Here is a 9,947-nt window from a genome sequence, read left to right on the forward strand (position 1 = left end):
TTATACAAAAAATGATTTAGGTCATGAAATTCGTTCTGTTTCATTTTGCATTCAAAAGCTTTTATACTTGAAACCCCTTTAATGAATACAAATCATATCGTTTATTATGATAAAAAAAAAATCTAGAGGTCCTTAATTTTTGAGCCATTTATGAATCAGGCTCCTAATTTTTTTTTGCTAATAAATTACAGATGAATTATTTAACAATTTACATACTAAAATGATCCAAACAAAATTTAGAATCAAATAATATCCAAAATATTATTGATTATAAAATCTCCTTGGAATATCCATTTTCTACATATTATTTAGTTTCCATGCAAACCTTTCACATTAGAGATCTATTTAGTTGATAAAAAATTATATAATTTATTTAAATAAAAATGTACGAACTCTTCCTCATCTTTTGGCAATTTATCTCCTAATTTTTTTTATTAACTTACACATAACTACTAATTTAACCAAATAAACTAAAAATTTAACCAAAAATTTTAAATCCTAAATAGTAAATACTAAATTTTAAAAATAGCTTAATTAACTGCTCTATATCAAAGAAAACTGAATTAATTAATTAATAAAAAATAAATATCGGAAAGATATTAATTAAAAATAAATATATAATTGTTGAGGACTCTATTTCAAAGTCACCTATAGTGAAGGGAGCTTTATTTTAAAGTCATCTATAATTATAGGGGTTTCTCGATTTTGAATCATATAGTTCAATTTTTTATGAAATATGTGATACATAATAGTTGAGTGATCTGCTCGAAAATCATTTATAGTGGAAGAGGATTTTTTTTATCATGAATTATATGGTAGAATCTTTTATGACAGATAAGTTGTTGTATATTTTTTAGATAAAAATGTATGATGACCCCTCATCCTTAGATCATTTACCAATTCGTCTCCTAAACCTTTTTTTTTCATTGAGACGAAAAATACTAAATTAATTAATCAGTAAAATAATAAAAGTAAATAAGATATCGATTTAAAAAAATAAATAAAAAGTTGAGGGGTGTATTTCTAAATTACCTACACTTGAGAGGTCTCTCCTCTTTCTGATGGGGCGAGGGACTTAAAGGAAGAGACAGAGTTGGGGTGGGACCGAGTGAGAGGCAGTAAGGGCCCCTCAAGGCGAGCGCAAAGGCAGGCCGTCTCGACCTGGAAGTCGGCCTTCCGTGCGTGAGAGAGAAAACGTGAGAAGGATTATTTATTTTTGAAAACGTGCACGATATGGAAAAACGAGCGAGACGAATGAATTTCAAAAAAATTAAAATAATTAAAAAATAGAGATTTTTTTTATAGAAATAATGACAAATACTTTATATTTAAATCGTTAGATTAGATTTGATGGTGTTGATTAACTGTAATTTTATAATTTTATAGAAAAAACTTAAATTTTACAGCTGTAAGTAATTTATTTCAAAAAAGATGGATTAGATTAATTGAAATTGAGTGGAATTAACCTATATGTGAATGACACTTTTGGCAAAAAAAAAAAAATCACTCTTTTATAAATTTTATAGATAATAGAGTGTAAATCTTTTCGAATTCGTATGATTATTGTTTTGTTTGAATTTTAAAATGCAAATCTTTTCAAATCTATAGAATTCTTTTATTGTTTCAATTTTTAATTTTATTTTACAAATCGAGTATATATTATTTTCTCAATATGTGTATTTTAAATCTTAGATAAATTTTTTTTGAATCTATGTATTTTTTAAAAATCTTTATCTTCGTGTATAGTAATATATTTTGATCATATTAATTTTTTATGAGCTATTTAAAATTTAAAAGTTGTTAATATTTATCTTTTTAAATTTTAGAAAAATATTTTATTATTTTTCAATAAATAAATTGTGTAATGCCTATATATGTTTAATCATACGTGATGTATGGCACATTGAGCGATTCTATTTATTATAATTTTGAATTATTATATTATTTTGAGATTTTTCCTAATATCATCTTAAAGAATTTTTTTATTTGTAAAAGAAATTTTAATATTGTTTGGTTTTTAAGTTTTCGTGGGTCTTAATCTACGTCTATTAAAAGATTGAAACAATTAGATTTTTTTAAAAAATTAAAAATTATACGTTTAGTTTTTCAAAAATTTTAAACAGTATATATTACATTTTTAATATTTTATGCAACGTATATTTCATATGTACTTAGCTAGTAAATCTAAGTTAGAAACTAAAATGAAAAATTAGTTATAAATTGAAAATATCGAGTAGCACCAAAATACCTTTCCAATTGTCGAAAAAATAATTATTCCGGTGATCAGGATGACGATGAAGTGCTGACAAAAGTGACAATGATCATGTGCTAGCGAAGGCGACAACGATTAGCGAAGGTGATGACGATGACGTCTCGCCGCCGGTAAGGACAACAACGATGTGTCGGAAGGACGATGACTTGCGCAATTAATATGAAAGATAAAAAGGTCATAAAAATGCAAACTTATTAGTATTTAAAAACCTTAAAACGTAAAACAAAGTGTACGAAAGACGAATTAGGTAGAAAATTATATTATGACACGTTAAAATGAATTAGGTAGAGCCAAAATACCTTTCCAAATGTAGCGATGGCGACCGGGGATGACGATGAGAAACGAATAAAATATTACTAAAATAATATATTTGAGAAAACGTATAGTGGGAATGAAAAACGATATGCTTTGTATTTATAAAACGTATAGATGAAGATGAGAAAATATTAAAAAAAATATATTTTATGTATGGATAAGTATTATGATGAGATAAAATTGGGTAAGGGAGGAAAAGTTTATATGTGAGAGTACTAAGATATTATCTATATTATGCATAGATGGCGGGCGGGTATTACATCACAGAAATATTAAATATTTTGCAATATTTTTCGATTTCTAACAAATTGAAACTTTAAATATATATATTTTAAAGTAAAAAATTAAAATGTTAATTATATTTTTAATTTTAAAAGTTAAAATTTAATTTCGATCCACTTTAAGATTTAAATTTAAAAAATTTAATTTTTTTTTAAAAAAATTAGTAAAAAAAAAATAGAAACATTTTTCAGAAAGAATTTAATATTTAATTCAAAATTCAAAATTTAATTTTGATCCACTTTAAGATTTAAATTCAAATGTGAGAGTAGTCGAGATATTATATGTTTCTGACGAATTCAAAATTTAATGGATTATTTGTGATGAATGATTCAAAATTTCTGGACATGAAGAAATTAGTTAAAGACATTTCCACAATAAAATTTATGTTTAATTTAAAATTTAAAATTTAATTTTGATCCATTTTAATATTTAAATTCAAGTGCGAGGATATATTTAATTCAAAATTATGATAGGTTGAGAAAATTTTTGAGAAACGGTGAGAACATATTAGAATTTTGATGAGATATTTGAGAAATGCGTGGATATTACCTGTGAGAAAGGTTAACTGGATATTATATAGGTGATGGATGTATATGATAGGTGGATTAATGAGTAACTTGAGAAATTCACGGATATTATGTTGAGAAATGATTGGCGGATATAGGTATTACGCATGAGAAAGAAAAATATTTAGAAAACGCGTAGATAGAAGATATGATATAAATACGAGGGTATTATTGTCACAAAAAATGGCAGATACTTTTATTTTCAATCGTTAGATAAAATTTAATGGCAGAAAATTAATATCTGTATTTAAGAATAAATTATTACTTAATGAATTATTTGAAATAATTGGTTGAAAATTACTGGACATGAAAATATTAGTAAAAATGATAGAGGCATTTTTGGAAAGAGAAAAAAATTTAAAACTCACACTTTTATAAGTAGTATAGATATATTATATATAAATGATTGGTTGAAAATTACTGGACATGAAAATATTAGTAAAAATGATAGAGGCATTTTTGGAAAGAGAAAAAAATTTAAAACTCACACTTTTATAAATAGTATAGATATATATATGATGTGGGCTCCATAAGATTGAGTGGGTGGTTGATTAAATAGTATAATCTAATGGGTAAAAATAATTAAAGGATTAAATCTAACGGTGGAAAACTCGATAGCACCAAACCCTTGGTGCTATCGATAGTATCCTAGCCGAACTATATATATATAATTGAGCTATTATGTTTTTAAAAATACAAGTTATTAGTGCATGCAGTTTTTTAGCCTTTGCATAGGAATGTGCAGTTAGGGTGATACTAGTCCCCTAGGGGTGAGTAGGTAGTAGGTTGAATAGTATAATCAAATAGGCGAGAACGACCAAAAAGGTAGATCTAATCGGGTGAGTGAGTGGTAAGTTAAATAGTATAATCAAATAGGTGAAAATGACCAAAAAAATAGATCTAATGGAGAGAAACTTATAAGCACCAAGTGTATTATGTTTTTAAAAGCACCGTAGCCAGGCTCTTTATATATATTTATTAAAAATATTTATAAATATATATAATTAGAGATAATAATATATATTATATATTTTAATTATATGTATATAGAGTTTAAGTTACTGGACCATATTTGGATAGCTAACTTTTCAATGTCGAAAAATTCTAGTTTGATATTATTTATTTATATTATAGTAAAAATAAATGTTATTTGTCGTATGCTTGAGAAAATATATAAATAATACTTTTAAGATAAAAAAACTATTATATTTATATAAAATTTTGATTTTAGTTACATATGATTGAATTGTTCAGCCTAATATATATTTGCCTATATAATTTATTTACTTTTTGACTGCATAAATAAAAAATAAATAATATGGAGACCGAAGGCGAGATTAGAATAAAAATATAAATAGAAATGAACATTCATTGCATAATTAGATATATCAGCTTATAAATTATTTTTTGAAATATTATAATACCATAATTCATGCATTTATTTCATATATTGAATTATTAGACATATTTTTGTATCAACTTCTAGATAATGTTATATTAAAATTCAACTACATATATAGATTGTATGATGTTAAGAATTTCAAGCGATTTGTTTAGGGATCGAGCTTGTTTGACTTGAAGTTAGGCTCGCTCAAGTTCGGCTCAAATTAATTTCAAGCCAAACTTGAATCTAAATTAGCCTCTGATTAAATTTAAAACAAAGTTAAGTTGAGATGAGCTTAAAAATAAATCATAAGGTCGTATCTGTAATTACAAAATGATTAGGAGAGAAAGGTAGCATGTTACTCGATTCGGTTTTTTTTTCTTTAAAAAAAAAAAACTTGACGGAGTAATTAGGTTTCGAATTTGAGACCTGCAATAGCATGATCAACACCTAGGAATAAAAATTAATAAAGATCTTATTAAAATTACCAAGTCCAGAAAAAATACCCAAACCAAAATTGTGAATCGTCTTGCATACCCAAAATATGGAAAGCTAAAATAGAAACTGTAGAAACAAAATCATTAATTTTAGTAAACAATTAAAAAAATTCCAAGATATATAATAAATCATTCAATTAATTGAGATTTAATTAAATTTAATTAAACCTCAACCTTTTTGGTTCTCCATCACGTACAGAAAGTTCCCAATTTAATTTTTATCAAGATTTTCTAGTACGAATTGAATGAAGCTTTCCCTTAATTTGTAGTTGCTATTAAATGTAGCTTGTTTAGTTAAAGATAATAATACAATTAGAATTAATTAGCATTAATTATTGGATAGAAGTAGTCGTTTAACTGCATGACCGCACGATTGAAAAGAATAAAAGGTTGGATACNTTCTCAAGGTCCAAATCCGTTCTTCTATTTTTTTTTTTTTAATTTCAGCTACGGGGACGGCCCCCTAATGTTATTGATAATCTGCTTTTCCGTGAAAGAAGGATTCAATTGAATTCATTGAGAAATGAAATTCTTGTTTGGATTAAATCGGAGTTCAATTGAGTTTTATTCATTTTGTTGTTTGGTAGAAAAATGGAAAGCCATTTCATTATGATTACTTTTTGCACTGGATCCTTATTCCTTACATATAGTTTAAAAAAAAGAAGATACTATAACTAATTTGAGAAGGGGTATTTGAGGTTATTGCGGTTATTGATATAGTATAATTAAGGGCATGTTTGGTTCACCTATTTTAGACTATGGAATTGGAATGGAATTCATTGATTCCGGTAGTTGCCGTTTGTTTTATAGGAATCGGATTCCGATTTCCATTCCACTCCGGAATGGGAATGACCAAATCTATTTATGATCCAATCCGGCTTTGAATCCCGGATTGGCTCATTCCAAAGTAAACTATTCAAAATTCTCTTTTATCAACACCTACCTCCTCTCCCATCATCACTTTCCTCTCTCTTAATCAAAACTCTCTTTTAAAAATTTTAAATTTTCATTCCGATTTCCATTCCAATAATGAACCAAACATTTTTGGATGATTCTTCATTCCATTTTTCATTCCAAAGCAATCCAATTCCATTTCTCATTCCTATTCCAATCATGAACCAAACATGCCCTAAGAGTAAATGAGTGCTTATCAAAAAGTCATTTGTATTAATAAGAAATCTCACCAAATCCTTCCGAATGGATTGAATTCTCAATAACTTATGGTACTAAACAACGGATTTACGAAAACTAGTAGTCCAATTCTTTAGATTTATAGGAATTGGGGGGGCATCGGGGTGGCCAAACAGAGTGGTAACGTGATATTACTTGCGAACAAATGGCTGACAGTCTGACTAGTCTAACATATTTAGCCTGTGGCAATCTTCTGTTAATTATATTGCTAGTTGTGACTGAATTCATGATTTCCTAGGTGTTGGCAGGTCTTCTAGAGCCAACTGAAGGAACAGTGCTTGTAAATAGGCCATGCAGCTTCGTCTTTCAGAATCCTGATCACCAGGTTTCTTATTTTAATGCCGCTTTTTCTATAACAACTTAGTTACCAATTGTCTGTGAAAATCTATCTAGCGGAAGAAGATCAAGTTTTATGCTCTCTGAATATCCGAATTGCTTTTAGTTTGGCTTTCTCACAAAGCATCTCTTTCTTTCACTAATTTTGTCTATCACTTTCATGTGATACTAGTGAAGTAACTTGCGCGATACGACAGATAGATAATTGAAAAAAAAATTTATAAAAAAAAGATAATATAAGAATATAGATATCCCATAATTACTGAGAATAGGTAGGGGTGTAATGTGGGCCGTGCCGGGCCGGCACGGCCCACATTTTCCGGGCCAAACCGGGCTGGAGAGTGGCCCGGCCCGGCCCGTGGCTAAATCCGGGCCGGGCCGTGCCGGGCCGGAACTCCCTACCATCCGGCCCAGCACGGCCCCTGGGCCCGGAAGGCACGGGCCGTGCCGGGCCGGGCCGTGCTCCGGGCCGGCCCCTTTATTTATTTTTAAAAAAATGTACATATAATTTAAAAAAATATAAACAATAAATTATATTTATATAAACTGATATTTTGATTAAAAAATTTAAAATTTATAAAAATAATTATAAAAAGTTTGTGTTTAAATTTATTTAATATATTTTTGTATTCTTTTTTTGAAAAAAAAAAAAGTTGAGAAGGGTTTTTGGTCCAATGGACCATAATTGCTTTGGTCCATTGGACCAAAATCACTCTAAATCACTCCTCCCAAGGTCTTGGGAGGAGCTCTCCTCGGGTGGAGGGCTTGGCCCTCTACCCGAGGAGAGCAAACCCCAGGCCCAAGGCAAACTTGCCTTGGGCCTGGGTTCCGGGCCGTGCTGGCCCGGCTGGCACGGCCCAAGCGGGCCGTGCCGTGCCGGGCCACGGGCCTCCCCTCGGCCCGGCACGGCCCAGGCCCCTTTCGGGCCGTGCCGTGCCGGGCCGTCGGGCTCCAAATGTGAGGCCCAGCACGGCCCTAAGTGCCTGCCGGGCCCGGCCCGGCCCGGTGCTACAGTGGTCGTGCCGGGCCACGGCCCGGCCAGCAGCCGTGCCGGGCCGGGCGGCCCACGTGCCGCCCGGCCCGTTTTACACCCCTAGCTCCAACACCCATCAATACGCTAAAACGTTTTCTATTTAATTTTGGATAGTTAATATATATAATATAATAATAATAAACATGATGCTTGAGAAATAAATAAACAATAAATATGAGACAAGTTGAAGGCATGTGTGGATGCATGGACCGGGTTCAGGTGTCAATTTCCAGCAGAAATTCGAGTAATCTCTTTTTTATGACTAGAAACAATCACTCTAATAAATTCAACAATACTGGAAATAAAAAAATAAATAAAGCCAAAAGATCCGGAATATAGGAACACAATATAAATAAATTCTTAGGTCTAAATGACTGATACCAGTTTACTGATTTTATATTTTTAACTAAATTTATTTTTTTAAAAATAAACAAAATAGATGTTGTTTTATCAGCTTTCTCCCACAAAGAAAATATATAAATTCGTAGGAAAAAAAAAAAAGTAGAGTTAGTCGCCAGATCAAGAAACTACTCTCCCAACTCCTCATGCACAGTAGAAATAATATTTTAAAAATATAGGTAAAAAAAAAAAAAAGGAGGGGGGAGACAAGATATATATGTACCTTTATATATATATATCCTGCTGATGCAGAGCGAATTAAAGCTCGAGATGATCAACAGCAGCAGAATCCAAAATAGATCGAATCAAAGCTCGATCACCGCATGCATTGCTCGATGCCACGGATATGAACCCTAAGATGGCCTCAGATCGCCATTATTGACCCAGTATGAGGCTGAGTTGGAGAGATATATACGAAAGAGGTACAGAGAGAGAGAGAGAGAGAGAGAGAGAGAGAGAGAGAGAAGCTTCTCGCGCTTTCTCCGTCACTGCGAGGCCCCTCTCCGACGCCCATTTATAGCCCAAATGTTGGCCCTCGTTTTTCTTTTTATGAAAAATGCTACTATAAACCCCCAAAAAAAAAGTATAAGATTTACAACCCCCACTCCTAAAATTTAAAAAATTCTTTAAATTTTTAATATTTTTAAATACGAAAAAATTATTTTTTCTCTTATAATTTTGATAATTAAGCGTGATCGATTCACGAATAATAGATTGAAATGAACTTTAGTTTTTTATATTTTTTATTAGAATACAAAAGATAATTCTTTTTTAATATTTTGAAGCTTTATAAAACTATATGCAATACATACGGTCAAAAAAAATTAGTAATTTATAATTTTAATTGAAGAGTGTGCTCTATTAAATTGTTTGATAAAATTTAAAAATCTAATTGTCAAAATTAAAAAATAAAATCTCTATTGTTAAACAACAGGACTAATGTTCAAAGGCAAAGTATATATACATTTTCCCCCCTTTTTTTTTCTACTTCCCGTTTGGGGTTCATGGCTCCGGATTAATGATAAAAAATATATATATATATATATATATATATTGCCTAAACTTTATTCACCACATCATGTTTCGATTGCAAAGTTTCACATGCATCTTTGCAAAATTTTAAAGAAAAAAAAAAGCTTTATATGCATTTTTTATGGGGATGTATATGTTACACCCTTAAAATAAAAAAATAATATAACTTATTTAGAATTTTAGTAAAAATATAGAATAAAAATAAAAATTTTGATAGATAAGTGAGTTAATGTACACAAAGAGAAATCAATGGGCATAAGTTTTACATAGGGTACGTATTCGGACAGTATTATTCAATTTTAAAATTATAAATTTATATTTCTAAAGTTTTAATAAGTAAATATATCTATCTAAGATTCTGAGATATGTAAATTTATCTCTATAGATTTACTGTTCTTCGTCAACCATTATATTTTGCCGTTAGGACTATTCTTTAGGGGGAAAAAAACGATTTCTTCAAATTTTTTTTAGAAATTATAATTTAAGGTCATGCATAAAATGACATAAAGGTGAGTGTAAAGTGTTTAAAAATAAAAACAATATTAAAGTTTATTTGATGATAGAATTGTTATTCTATAAAAGGAAAATAAAATTTTAATCTGTCAATTAACGAAAAATATTGGATCAATTATATAATTTT

The 9,947-nt window shown here is 29.7% G+C and overlaps 1 long non-coding RNA gene across 1 annotated transcript; it reads right to left on the minus strand.

Moving 5' to 3' along the window:
• LOC109718872 lies at positions 746–8,699 on the minus strand. Its single transcript, XR_002218533.1, has 3 exons — positions 8,499–8,699; positions 2,249–2,417; positions 746–1,173 (listed from the first exon to the last, which is right to left on the minus strand). It is a non-coding gene; the product is annotated as an uncharacterized LOC109718872 (long non-coding RNA).

Source organism: Ananas comosus, linkage group 1, assembly GCF_001540865.1.
Source record: "Ananas comosus cultivar F153 linkage group 1, ASM154086v1, whole genome shotgun sequence".
Classification (NCBI taxonomy): Eukaryota; Viridiplantae; Streptophyta; class Magnoliopsida; order Poales; family Bromeliaceae; genus Ananas; species Ananas comosus.